The sequence below is a fragment of the Aedes albopictus genome, chromosome 1 (genome assembly GCF_035046485.1).
Source record: "Aedes albopictus strain Foshan chromosome 1, AalbF5, whole genome shotgun sequence".
Taxonomy (NCBI): domain Eukaryota; kingdom Metazoa; phylum Arthropoda; class Insecta; order Diptera; family Culicidae; genus Aedes; species Aedes albopictus.
In genome coordinates, this window is record NC_085136.1 from 198,352,363 (window position 1) to 198,366,678 (window position 14,316).

Here is a 14,316-nt window from a genome sequence, read left to right on the forward strand (position 1 = left end):
GTATCAGTGAAGCGAAAGTTCGCTGGACGCAATTTTCTCGACTGTAAACACTGACCTGTGTGCGGAACCTCTTTCACGAAGGCAATTAACTTTTCAAAAGAGCCCATGCATAAACATGTTCACATGGAATATATAAAACTTTATTTTCTTTCTAAAGATTTTTTTTTTGAACTAAAGATGCATTTTAAGAAAATATATTTTATTATTGCAAACTGGATGTAGGTGAATGAGGTACAGTTACAGGTGGAGCAAATCAACATTGCGTGCCACTTGTCTCTGCCGTTGATCTTATGCAACTCAAATAGTGACGTCACTATTTTAGTTCCATAAGATCAGCGGTATAACAAAAGAGACAACTAGTGACACGCAATGGTCCACTGCACGAATTTATGCTGGCCTTCTTACCCTCACAGAAAATTTGACGTTTGAGCGGTGCCGACACCTCTCAAACGTCAAATTTCGTGTGAGAGTATGCAGGTCAGTATAAATTCGTGCAGTGATCCATGTTTATTTGTGCTGCATGTAACTGTTTCTCATTTGATTTAGGTATACAATTGTGAACACTCGAAGGCTTGCGGTTTAAAGAGGAATGTGCAGCCAACTTTTCCGCTACTCACCGCATTAAAACAAATGCACCACTGCGTATGCACTAAAACAATGACAGTAGTCAAGTTACGTCAAACGACCAGTTAGTTACGTTTTGTATACGGCCTGGGGCCGAACTAGTTTTCCCATGCCAAAATATCCTAAAAAAAAGCCGAAAAAACGGTAAAACCCGTAAAACTTTTTTCCCGTAACAAACATTTTTGCTGTACAAGAGTGGAACAAACCAATAATAATAATGAAAAATTAGTGCATTGAGGGAACCAGCTTAAATTAATGTAGCTGTCTGACTAAAGTGCGCAATACATGATATGCTTATGCTGTGTTTCTGCATCATCAATAAAATTTAAATTTGCGTCAATAAATATTAAGTCACAATTATATATGCAATTTATCTAAATCTATATAACCACTTTTCATATGTCAAAATGCATTCAGAAACGCTAGGTTTATGAAGCTCTCCGATAGAACGAACTTGTCTTATGGTGAGATCAACTAGTTTTGTTCAAGTGGAATGGAACTTTTTCAAGTAAATTAAAAATCTACTAGAGTTTATCACATTCTTCAGAAAATCTAACGCCTCTTGGTCAAGCAAAGTTTAGTTTAAAAGAATCTTATGACTGTGTTACATAAAACTTTTGCAATGTAATGGCGATTCTGGTAATATCAGCTCCCGCAGTATGGCAGACATTTTGCAATGAACAACAAAAAATGCTTCCGCATCCTGAGAAGTCACTGATTTTCAACATTTTCAGTTCAATAATTTCTTCTAAAATAAGATTACCATCAAGATTGCCGTGAATATTTGTTATTATAGTAGGTGAAAAGTACAGCTCCTACCATGTTCCGCAGTCAACGATTAATTTTATTCTCAAAATAAATTATTGTTTTGGCATTGTTAACGCGGCGCATTAATTCTACGGAAGTTTTGCCTTCTATATCAACGACAAACCGATCTTGGTATGAAAAATCTCTTCATAATAAGTGACAAAAATGATAGTTCTTGTGATTATTTTGTAAAATCATTTGAACTCTGCCATTTTGGGAGATTGTTTGTGATTGTGTCACTTGAAGGTTCATTCAGAATAAAAATGCTGTTGGCCAACAAAAACCATCATGCAGATATAAATAAACATATTTAAGCCTTAATTTATGATATACTTGAAGTATTCTTGAAGAAACACATTATAAAACCTGTATGCCTAGAAGCATTCTTATCAAAGGTTTACAATGATCTTGAGAACTGCAATAAGTTAAAGTTTATCAGTTTTAAGAGAACTTAAAAACAGTTCTTCAACACCGCCTTAGGCATGGGCCTCCTTAGACTTATGGAAGGTTTATGCGTTATTTTTCGATGTAATGTAGAGCAGTTGAATTTATGGCTGGTTTTATTGATCTTGTGTTAAAGAACTCTTCTAGAACGTCATAAATTTAATTTTGCTACTTGGGGGATGTCCTCTCCACAAGAATGTTCCAGCGGTTGCTGTGATCTTGGCTGCGTGCACGGAAAGAAACGGTAGGATGGACGCAAGATACGAAGCCTTCGCCATAACGAAGGTGTTGACAAGAAGAATCTTCTGATGCAAAGTAATTGAGCGCAGCGAATTTTGCCAAATTTGTTGTGCAATTTTTCCATTATTCCATTTAATTAATGGTAATCATTCGCCGTATTGAATTTACAAACACAACTCCCAAAATCTTGATTTTGTTGTTGGTTGTTAAGGATGCCATTCATCAGCTCAAAACTAACAAAGCGGCTGGTACGGAAGCTGAAGCTGAACTCATCAAGATGGGCCCAGAAAAGTTGGCCACCTGTCTGCACCGGCTGATAGTCAGGATCTGGGAAACCGAACAGCTACCGGAGGAGTAGATGGAATGGGTAATCTGCCCCATTCACAGGAAAGGTGACCATTTGGAATGTGAGAACTTCAGAGCGATCACTATTTTGAATGCTGCCTACAAAGTGCTATCCCAGATCATCTTCCGTCGTCTATCACCTGAAACGAATAGGTTCGTGGGAAGTTACCAAGCTGGCTTTATCGACGGCCGGTCGACAATAGACCAGATCTTCACCGTACGGCAAATCCTCCAGAAATACCGTGAATACCAGGTCCCAACGCATCACCTGTTCATCAACTTCAAAGCGGCATACGACAGTATCGACCGCGCAGTGCTATGGAACATCATGGACGAAAATGGCTTTCCTGGAAAGCTGACTAGACTGATTAAAGCAACGATGCACAGTGGTTCCGCCATAGGTCATTAATCCAAAAAATTGACCTCAATGAAACTGTGATACCATTGCAATAACATCAAGTTTAATGCTTTAATAACTAGGATCAATCGTTACTTTTATCAATTGTATGCCGAAACTTTTCCGCAAAGCTCATGAAAGTGGATATTCTTGAGTAGACATTTTATTTGATTTTTTTCTTATTTCAGTCCTATGCATTCATCACTCTATTAAAAAGTCTAATCCATTCTACATGTATTTGGTTGATTGTGTTCGATTCTTACATAGTTGAAATCGATGTTTATCATAAATTAACATTATTTATCATGTTATTTGAATAAGTGTAACTGAATTAAATGCTTTTTCTACAAAGTACAAAAAATGAAGATTTTCAACAAGCTGGAAAAAAATGTTTCCCCTTCCGACCCCTTCGGAAGTTCTTCTATAAATAAGCAATGTTTTACTGGCAAATATAGCTGCGACCGTTTGCGACCAGATTGGTGGTAGTCACTTATGTGTCGTACCTTCAATATACTCAAAAACTAACAAATATCTCCCATATTGCTTTGCAGGGATCACTTTTCCCAATTTTTACAATTTCTATCCATCACATTATGTGTGTTTCCCTATTTTTAAGCAGTTTTGACTACCGTGGACCACTTAAACTAATTTTAGTTTTGCCAAATGAGCCAGTAACCCAAACTGCAAAATAATGATTTTCGGCTCCGTAAAGCCAAAAACTTGATTGAGCCCAATTTCAATACACAATAGAAAAATGCATTTGGAATGCAAATATGCATCAAATTTAGCGGTTTCATCATGAAACTCGAGAAAACCATATTTATGACCGCCCTTATATGGGGCTGGAACCAGTGTGCGATGGACGGTGTACAAAACTGCGTAAGTGTTTCGGGTGAACTATCCAGTTCATTCGAATCTTGCCAGGGACTGCGACAAGGTGATGGACTCTCATGCTTACTCTTCAACATCGAACATTTGGAACATTTGGAACGGTGGCAGAGCTATGCACCCGCCTGAAACGCGAAGCAGCAAAGGTCGAACTGGTGGTGAATACCTCAAAAACAAAGTAAATGCTGGTAGGCGGAACCAAGCACGACCGCATCCGTCTAGGTAGTAATGTTACGATAGACGGGGATACTTTAGAGATGGTGGAGGAATTCGTCTACCTCGGATCCTGACGGCTGACAACAATGCGAGCCATGAAATTCGAAGGCGCATCATCAGCGGAAGTCGGGCCTACAACGGGCTTCAGAAGAAGCTGCGGCCTAAAAAAATCACCCACGCACCAAATGTAACATGTACAAAACGCTAATAAGACTGGTTGTCCTCTACGGACACGACACATAGACCATGCGGAAAGACGTAGGGTTTGGCGACCATAGGAATGGTTTAGTGAGTACGAGGAGAGAGTAGTCCTGGCTTTTACTTTTGTTGTAGAAGACGGCCTCAGCCCCACACTGCCCTAACCTTCCTGTTAGGGTGTCTGTTGAGCAGATTATCCCCCTATGGTTTAAAAAAAAGGAATGGATGAACCACGAGCTCGCTGCACTTTACGGCGAACGCAGCATCCAGAAGGTGGCCAAAGCCGGAAGGCAGGGCATGTTGCAAGAATGCCGGACAACAACCCTGTAAAGTTGGTGTTCGCGACAGATCCGGTTGGCACAAGAAGGCGTGGAGCGCAGAGAGAACAATGCGCGGATCAGATGGAGCGTGCCTTGGCGAGCATCGGGCGTGACCGAGAATGGAGAACGGCAGCCACGAACCGTGTATTATGGAGAAATATTGTTGATTCAGTTTTATCTCAAATTTCATGTAATACTTAATAAATGAAAAAAAACAATGTCATCTCAACAATTCTGCCTTCTGCGCAACGAAATATATATATTAACACAATTCAATTGCAAATGGAACTAACCTATTTTCATTTCGGATGAAATATACGAAATCAACCTACTTTTAACTGTTTACCGATTCGGCTTTATGAATGACACAAAGTTTGAGCACTTTAAATAGGAAAATAAATGTAGAATAATGAATTTACTAGTTACCCTTTATAAATCCAAGAAAACTAGAAGAGTTGTCAACTCATACTATTATGGAAATGATTATATACATGATTACACGTACAAAACAATTTTTGTTTGAAAGAAACTCTCAAAAATCTAGGTGGTAATATAGTTGCCATGCCCGTTTAGGCCACCAGCGCTGAGGGCAGTATTGCCACTGCCCGTTTAAGGTACTCTTCTTCTTTTGACTTCAACAGCACAAGTGGGTTATGTGATTCATAACATCCATTTACCTTTTATTATTCCACTCCCACATTATTTTGTCCCTTACCGCGTTAATAACGGGCTTTGTCGTGGTAAACCTCTTTTCCCGTGAATAAGTCAACTTAACAAAAATCAAAAAATAAATCGAGCGGTGCCGGCAACGGCGAGGAATCAGGATCAGGAATCTGCGCACGGCTAGCTTCCAGCTCCTCGGCTAACTTGCCGGTGGAGATAGTGCACGGAACCAAAAAGATCATCGACTTTGCGTCCATGAAGTCCAACATAAGCAAGGGCCCAAAAAAGTCCTTGTTGCGACTTTGTAAGTCGATGGACGATGCCAAGCTAGATCACGTAAGCTGGAGACTCGTGAAAACTGCAGCGGCGGTAAAACCGGCGTAAGCAAAGGTTGCGAAGTCTCTCCAGATGGAGCCCTTCGCTTTTGCAGAAAGCCCGAAAGATGTGGCGGATGCGACTGCTTTTGATAAGCACTCACAGAAGCGGATGAGGCAACAGTCAGGCGAGGAGCTGTCTGGCGGTGTTCGCATGGCTAGGAGGATATTAACCCCGACGGTTGGCAGTAATGCCGGCAAGTCGAACCGCAGCCAGACGTCTTGGAAAGCTCGGGAAAGGGGGCCTGAAAAGGCTGACCCGTCCCGGATGGAAGGGAACAGGGGTTTGCAACCGTTGCGTTGTTAGGCCCTCAACAACCACAGAGTAGAGCGAACCAAGGGGAGGACCCCCCTTGAACGAAAGTCGAGGAATAGGAAGAAAAAAAACCGCAAGTTTAGGAGGTAAGGAACGCCAAACCAAGAAGGCGTAGGAGAGTAGGTGCCAAGCGCGTGAAAGGGGACGCGCTCGTCATCAAGACCGAATAGTCTAAGTACTCGGCCGCCTTGAGGACGATGCAAAGCTACGCCAAGATCTGGGAGCCGACGTGCGTAGTATTAGACGTACTCGTACGGTTGAAATGATCCTTGAGCCTGGCGGAAGAGGTGCTTAGCGAAAGGATGAGAGCTCTTACAGCAGAGGCGACTCTGAGGGTAAAGAACCTAGACGAGTTCACTGAAGCGGAAGAGCTCCTCACAACACTATGGCCACAGTGCGAGGTGCAGGTGGCCACCGCAGTCGAAAGAGGCCGACAGGGAAATGGGTAGCCTTGGTACAGCTACCTGTGGCGGACGTAAATAAGACCGTTAAAGTAGCGTCCCTGTTGGGCTGGTCAGCAGGGATGGCATTCCGCACTGAAAATGTGCACAGTGCAGCTCATTTTCATATTAAAACCGCGCACCCTTGCACTCACACTGAGGAGCATGCCATGCCTGCTGGTCAGTATGCCAACTGACCTTGCATGAGCCACCGGAGGTTTGCTTCAGGTGTCTGGAACCGGGACACAAGCCATGGGACTGTTAAGGCCCTGACAGGAGCAAGATGTGCAGGCGATGCGGCGCCGAAGGCCATAAGGTACAAGGCTGCACAAGTCCACCTACGTGTTTGATATGTTCCGGGAAATCCGTGAACAGCAGGCACCCAGCGGGTGGTCCAATGTGTCCGGCCTTGAGAAGAGCCGCAGCTGATAAATCACAGTGCAGGTAACAAAGCTGAACCAGTACCATTGTGACGCAGCCCAGCAACTGCTTTGCTCCATATCGAGTACCCGCCGGCAACGGCTATTGGGCCGCGGATCTGTCGATGTGGACGACAAGTAAAAATCTCGTCCAGGAGTTGATGTCGACTACTTATGAGCGCTTCGTGGTCGCCAAGATATACGGGGTCTTCTTCTATCGATTTTTGGTGAGTACTCCAGTTCGTTCGAATTTCGATGGAATCTACGGTAGAGTCAGAGTGTACATTCGAGTTGCATCAATAGTTTGTCAAACTGGACTAACTGTCGAATCACAGACAAACAGACGTAACACTTCGAACATTTTTCGATTCAAATCATAGTCACGGAAACATATTCGCCCAATGCTAAAAGGACTAAGTTTGGCCGACCACCAACTAGGTGGCGGTAGTGAGCAAACGTCAAACTCGAACAAAAACTATGCGAGCGCCACGGTTGGGCAGTTGGCCATCTATCAAATTTTGAAAAAGACCGGTAAATCGGTGTACGATGAGAATTATCAGTGTTACGTCTGTTTGTCTGTGGTCGAATCATAAGTTGCATAAAACACGATGACTTTAGCAGCAAAGTTGGCATCAACATTCAAATTGTACTTGGTAACAGTGGAAACTAAACTGATATTCTTATATGGATGACCTCCCCAATAAGAGGCGCATAAGCATGTCTTGTTTTAAAACCTTCGTGCAAACACAAAATAAAATATACAAAATTTCGACATAAACTATAATGCAGACTCTATCTGGATTGGAGTTGCCGTAAAACCTTCAAGTCAAATGTTCTATTCGGTGAGAAGGAAGTGCATTCCATCGATCAACACTTCTCCAGTAACTCTTGAGAACCAACACATTTTCGCTTGACTGGACGCGATTGTTCAATTAGTGAACACTAATTTGGCGATTACGTGAATCATGCACTAACCCACTTGGGTGCTCGGCTGACTATTGAGAGGCTATTTATCTTGGCTTCTAATTCATACAGCAACAGCATGTACTAGCAACGACGGCCAGTTGAGCGCACGATTTTATTGTATCTTGGTGCTACACCACCGTAAGCTCAGTGAATTTCATTACGACTGAGTTGGCACCGAACTAGGGTTGCAATGGATGCATTGTTGTTACCGTGGGGTTTGTATACAAGGCGGTATTCTGACCACCTCCATTGCACGATTGTTGATCAATATTCATACATAACCTGGCGAAAGAGACTACCACGAGCAGAATACTATTATAAACGATTTATATTGCCACGTCTGCAGCATTCAACCAGAAGCGCGACTCTCGTGTATTAATTACGCGCTAAAGAGCTTAATGTGTTCGCACCACCTGTGCAAGAATGGTTAATTGAAGACTGGTACATTATAATTGAATCGTTTCATTGAGAAACAGCACAAATCCTTGTACTAAATGTAGCTTTAATACATATTCGAGTGAATCCAAAGATGGCCGTCACAATGAATGGCTGCCATGCAAATACCGTAAGCACGAATCTTGTCATCCAAATAAAGATGCCGGGCTGAGAATACTTATCATTGCTTGATCACTTGTAGTAAAACATTGGTAGCATTGTAAGCCTAGTGCGTTTTGCGGATAGCGAAATTCGTGGTCTTGACTCACAAGAATGAATTTGGACGTGCTCTCATTTCACCTTAATAAGTTTAAGCTGTTGCAGGATACGCTCTTGTATTTACACTCTTTTTTTTTCAAAGAATGGACATGTGTAACCAATGCTCCAAACCCTTCAATTGCAGTGTCATCGATTCCACTTCGCAAACGGTTAGGTATCTGCCTTACAAACTAATCTGTTACCTTTCGTAAGCACACCGACCGCCACTCGCTTGCTATTGGGTTTCTACAACGAGCAAATTACAACAGTTTAGTGGCACCACATTGAATGTATGCTGTGTTTTCCAAACTGCAATCAGGACTAAATGTCGATGTTTGTTGTTTCAAGTTTGTGATTTATGCTCCGACAAGGACCAACAAGATTTTCCGCACTTGTAAGATCCGAGGAAGTACAGCAGTTTCCAGATCGTTCTGCGGAGTATATGCTGCGCCATGAAGCACGAGCAAGGGTTCCACGGTATAAATACACAATACATGCATTGCTCTCCTTTTGCATTGTTATTTTGGTTCCAAACATATTCAATTATTCACAACAGTAATTAAAAAATATGGACGGCCGAATATTACGTACATACAGGGGATGGCCAAAATGTTTGGGATAGGCAACTTTTTTTCTCTCGCAAAAAAGTTCAACATGCTATAACTTTTTATAGAGCGCATCAAAAAATCTCAAATTTTGACTGTTTGTCAACCTATTATATGTGCATCATTGGTACAAATTTGGGCTCGATTAATAAATGTTTCGCAAAGTTAGAACCGTTCGGGTAAAACACTATTTTTCAGACAACTCATTTTTGAGCTGTCATATCTCGGAAAACAGTGAACCGAATTGAATGAAATTTTGAACGTACACTAACAATATGTGAATGCTTCACAAACTATTAAAACATAGGTACGTTTTAAACATTGAAAAAAGTTATCATGGATTGACACTTTTTGGATTTTTCGCGAAAAAAAGTAATTTTTTCACATCTATGTCAATAAATTTTAGTGTTGATATCCAAAGATTTTCCACTTCTGTTCTCAAATTATCTCTAATCAGATATATTAGAGCCTATTTAGATTGAAGGAAGAACACGTTTAATAATTTTTGTGTAGTATTGTAAATTTGACTTATTTTCCTCTATATGGGTAAAAATTTCAACCCGGTATAACTTAATTCGCCGTGAGAAAATATAACATTTTATAACGTCGTATTAAGTATCAATATATTGTTGATAAACGTTAAAAAATTCATTCAATTCGGTTCACTGGTTTCCGAGATATGACAGCTCAAAAATGAGTTGTCTAAAAAATAGTGTTTTATCCGAACGGTTCTAACTTCGCGAAATATTGATCAATCGAGCCCAAATTTGTACCAATGATGCACATATAATAGGTTGACAAACAGTCAAAATTTGAGATTTTTTGATGCACTCTATGAAAAGTTACAGCATGTTGATTTTTTTTGTGGGAGAAAAAAAGTTGCCTATCCCAAACATTTTAGCCATCCCCTGTATCTATCGGCAACTTTATAGCAAATGGATGAAGTGGTTATCTGAATTTGCTTAAAAATTGGTAGTCAATATCGCAAAATATTAGACCCTTTTTTTATTTGTGATCAGGCCAACATTTCCATTTTAAAGTGGTCTAAACATGGAATATTTTTTCGATAAATTCATAAATGACTTTTAAAAAATATCATAGCCTTTGAACCACTAACTTACTTTCAGTCCTGAGAACCCATGGCGGTGCAGAGCACCGAATTGAAAGATCTGCATCCTGGGTGATTGTCAGCTATCGCCTTTACCCGTGCCTAAGCTAAATTTATATCGGTATGATCCGCAGTTGCATCAATCTTCTCCTCTATTCGGCTAAGGACTTTGAGAACGATATACAGTAGCGTGGTTCAAAAAATAGTTTTTACTCCACACCGCTTTTTCGATTCGTAAGCCTTCTCCCAAAAAAATGAGCTGATTTGGTTGAAAATTCAGAGTGCACATGCCCTTCAAAATATGTATGGGAATTACTATAAGAAAAGGACATTTTTCATTCAATTGTCCGTAGCATTTCCCCTTCATATTTCACGGTGATACCCGAGCAAAACTCGCGGTAGAACTGCAGTAGCAAGGGACTCTTGGAACTGGGTCTCAAGGCCAGCTTACTACTAGGCAATCGCAGGGGCTCACCAACGTGCAGACACTGTCACCTTACTTAGGCTATGAAAATTGAAAGTGTTGAACTATGAATGAACTATTGGCTTTATTGAAATGCTAATAATGATGTGGATTGAATTTATTGAAAACTATTGTGATTGATGATGTAGAGTGGGAGATTTTATTAGGGCTTTGGGGACGTACCGGTACTGCTGCTGTTGGTGGTGCACTGCCTGAAGTCTTGGTCGGTGGACGAGCGCTCGCCGATGCTGCTGCGGGCTGGACGGCCTGTCCGCCGATGGATTGACGGCTTTGGGGTGGTGGTATGGTGGTCGGAGATGGCTTGGTGCATCGATCATCAGATCGTCTTGACTTGACGGTGCAATCTGCCGGTCTCGCTGGTGTCTTCCCTCTTTGTCGTTGATCGACAGTGCCCAGGACAAGGCCGGATTGACTCTGCCGTGAGGGGTCCTCTTTGGTAGATAGGGCACCCTTAGGGACCCGAGGAATCGTTCCTTAACAGTTATGGCGTCGCAGGACCAGAGTGTGTTTACTTATTTACATTTAGGTGTAATGGTCAACTAGAGACCATTAGCCCGACTCGTGTGCTTCGCCAACGGAGAGTTGGCTTCCCAAGTGGCGGAGTACCGAAAGGTACCACAAAAGGTCCTGTGAGGGCAACGGGTTGTAGCAGTCAGGAAATTTGTATATAATTTTTGAGTTTATTCTATTGTAAATTCTGTAAATATTATATAAATGTCTGTCGATAATCAGACTATGAAATCTCAATCAATGTTGAGCGTGAATAAGTTTAAATGAATAGAATTCCCTTAGCGTAGGCAATCGTAGGTTGCGAACATTTTGCTGAATCTCTCCTGAGGCGGGCTCACTTTTGTCTTCGAAAGGTTGGAAAGGGACTGCAGCACGACCATCGTATCGAGTTATCCTTCGTGACTTGCGATCACGAAAGTGTACGATGAGTTTTCGGGAAATGACGAATTTCTGGTTCGTCCGAGAATTCACTGGTCTTAATCTGAGGATCACAGACTCGATCATTTCGTTCGTGACTACCCAGCCAATAAGAAGTGTGCGCGTTTGTAACTTGTTCGTTGCCCATAGCAAAGTAGGGATTTTTAAAGTGACGTTAGTGCATGTTAATTAAATATATTTGGTTCGTTCTCTAGTTGTACTAAGTGTGCGTCGTGTAGGTATTGTGTGCGAAGTAGCTTAGCGGCAATTCAGAACAGGTAATTGCGCTGTAAATGTGCCATGGTGTGCTCGTGCTCAGTGTTCGTTCTAGCCGTAAGGCTGTTTCATTCGCAGCGAAACTACCCGCACCCAACCGCGCAGACTCCCCCAACGAACGGAAACCTTCCCGGCCAACGGTCAACCGGCCGGAAGTCGGACGATCCGTCAACCCATCGTCCGAGTGAGGCGCAGGGGACCTCATTGCCAGCTTTCGCAGAGCGATCGGCCCGTCAAACAGACTGCGACAGCCGCGGCCGTCTCGACCGCCATTGCATCACCAACCTTTTTGCGACAATGCGCGATTCACCATTCAGCGTAGTGGCCATTGCAGATGGCCGTTGAACACGCTCGTCTTGGACGGGGCACTGACCTGGGCCACAGGTCAACGACAGCGGTAACGTAACCAGCGAAGTCGCTGAGTCGAAACAAACCTCTTTTTGCGTGGAGTGGGGCATCCGTTGAGGGCGCCTTGGAGTTCTTTTTTGCCAGTCACAGACTGAAGACGATGTTTTGCTAAGGCCTCGTATCGAAGTTCGGAATTGTCGTGCGTGCGTGACGAATTGCCGCCGCCGCAGATCCGGTTGTCACACCAGGAGCGCAGACTAGCTCGCAGATGCGCCGCCATAGGTCGTGACGTCACACGAACATGAGCACATGAGCACGTACATAAATAGATGAGAGTAGGGAGAGAGATCGCACACAGGGTAGAAAGATCAGTTAAGAAGAACGAACACACAGATACACACCCATTAGGGGATAAATGCTAGCATGACATGATGTAGTAAAACCTGCCTAATATATTCGTTACAACAAAATATGTAGTGTTTAAGTTTAATAAAACGTCCTAGTTATGTGTCCCAATGATCTCTAGTGTTTAATTAGATTACATGTATTACCCGTCACTACGCATTGTTGTCGTTCCCGTCCTTCCCTTAGGAGTTTGATTGTGGTTCTCAGTCCGTCTCTTATTTGCTGATGCGTATCGCGTCGAGTGACTTGTCTGCCAGTGATGAGAACTGGTGAGCAACCGCGAATGTTGTCTCACTTTGAGCATGCGTGATTCTCTCACCGAATTCTCTGAGTGCCTTCGGGGTTAATGACTGCGTTGAGATAATAGGGTAAACCCGTTTGGTCGTTTGGTACGTAAGCTGGCTGGAATGACCCGTAAAATTCCTTTCGGAAATTTTAAATGGACTCGCCCTCAGGAGAGTCTCATCCGGGCAAATTAAAATTGGGCATGTGGTCTCCCTTGTGGAGTGGCGCTTAAGCCACGTGTTTTGAGACGGATCGCCCGGGCTGGCTACAGGGTATAAAACTTAGCAAAAGCCCGTACTACACTAAGCTAGTCTTTAGGTTTTACTAGTTTTAAGAAAAGTTATCGCACTGTAGTTCTATTCATACCTGATTGAACAGTATCTAATCACCCGTATCGTTTCACCACTCACTTGACAAACTTCTAGGGACACTTTTAATTGGCTTTTTAACGATCTGAAGCACACGAACGTCAGTTACTTTATGAGGAACGGCAGTTACTTTATTTCAGAGACGACTATTGTTACCACCCCCTTTTGTCCTGCGGTCTACGTCCGCCTCATAATGTTGTTCTCCCCAATATGTCTCAAGCAACATGTCTTCCACTTGTGGAGCAATATGCCATTTTTTGAACTTTTATCGTTTTCAATGACAAATAGCCTCATTTCGTAGGCATTCAAAGTGGTAACAGCAACTAGATAAAATTTGCTCGATCTTTCAGCAAAAATATTCACTAAAAGAGTGCATTTTCATCGAATTTTAGCCATTTGAAAAACTGATTAGTAAAACGGAAGTGGTGCAAAAAGGCCGCCTGCCATGGGGTAAGATGCCACTTCATGGAAACATTCAAAAATTACGTCCAACATTTTTCGGGCATTTCCGACTACTTTTCCCTCCTCTGTCCACTTTTATCATATACTCAACACATGGAGCGACACCCCCTTCCCGCGGAATGATGGTCGTCATATTTAACATGGATAGCGTAGACATCAACAACCATGCGTCTCCATGTGTGTCTCAATCTCCTTGGAAACACATAGCAAAAAACCTTGATTGCAAGTACGAAAAACCGGAAGTTACCAATTTTCATTGGGAAATCAAAAACAAATTCCGCGGGTTTGGCGGCCAGACTTTTAGAAAAATGTTTTATGAAAACATATCTTGACACTACTATTCACCTATATTCAAGTCACATTCAGGAATGATTTTATGTGTTGGGCCATTTTGCCCCATCTTGGCATTTTGGGCTTTGTTGCCCTACATTCTAGTTCGGGATGTGTGCGCTCGCTATTCGCCGAAGTCTCGATGACCTCGTTAGACTGCGTTAGATCGATGCTTATCGGCGGGAAATCAGCCTCACTGAACATTTGCTCGCTTGGTGGTATTGTTGCTACCGATGACGCTGTGGTGATTTTGTCGGGGATGGATATCCCCACACATTCCTACTTTGGGTGTGCAGATAGGCCGCACCGCCTGCAGGTGCGGATTTGGTTTGGGTGCTCAACAAAACAGACCTCATTTGCGATCGTGA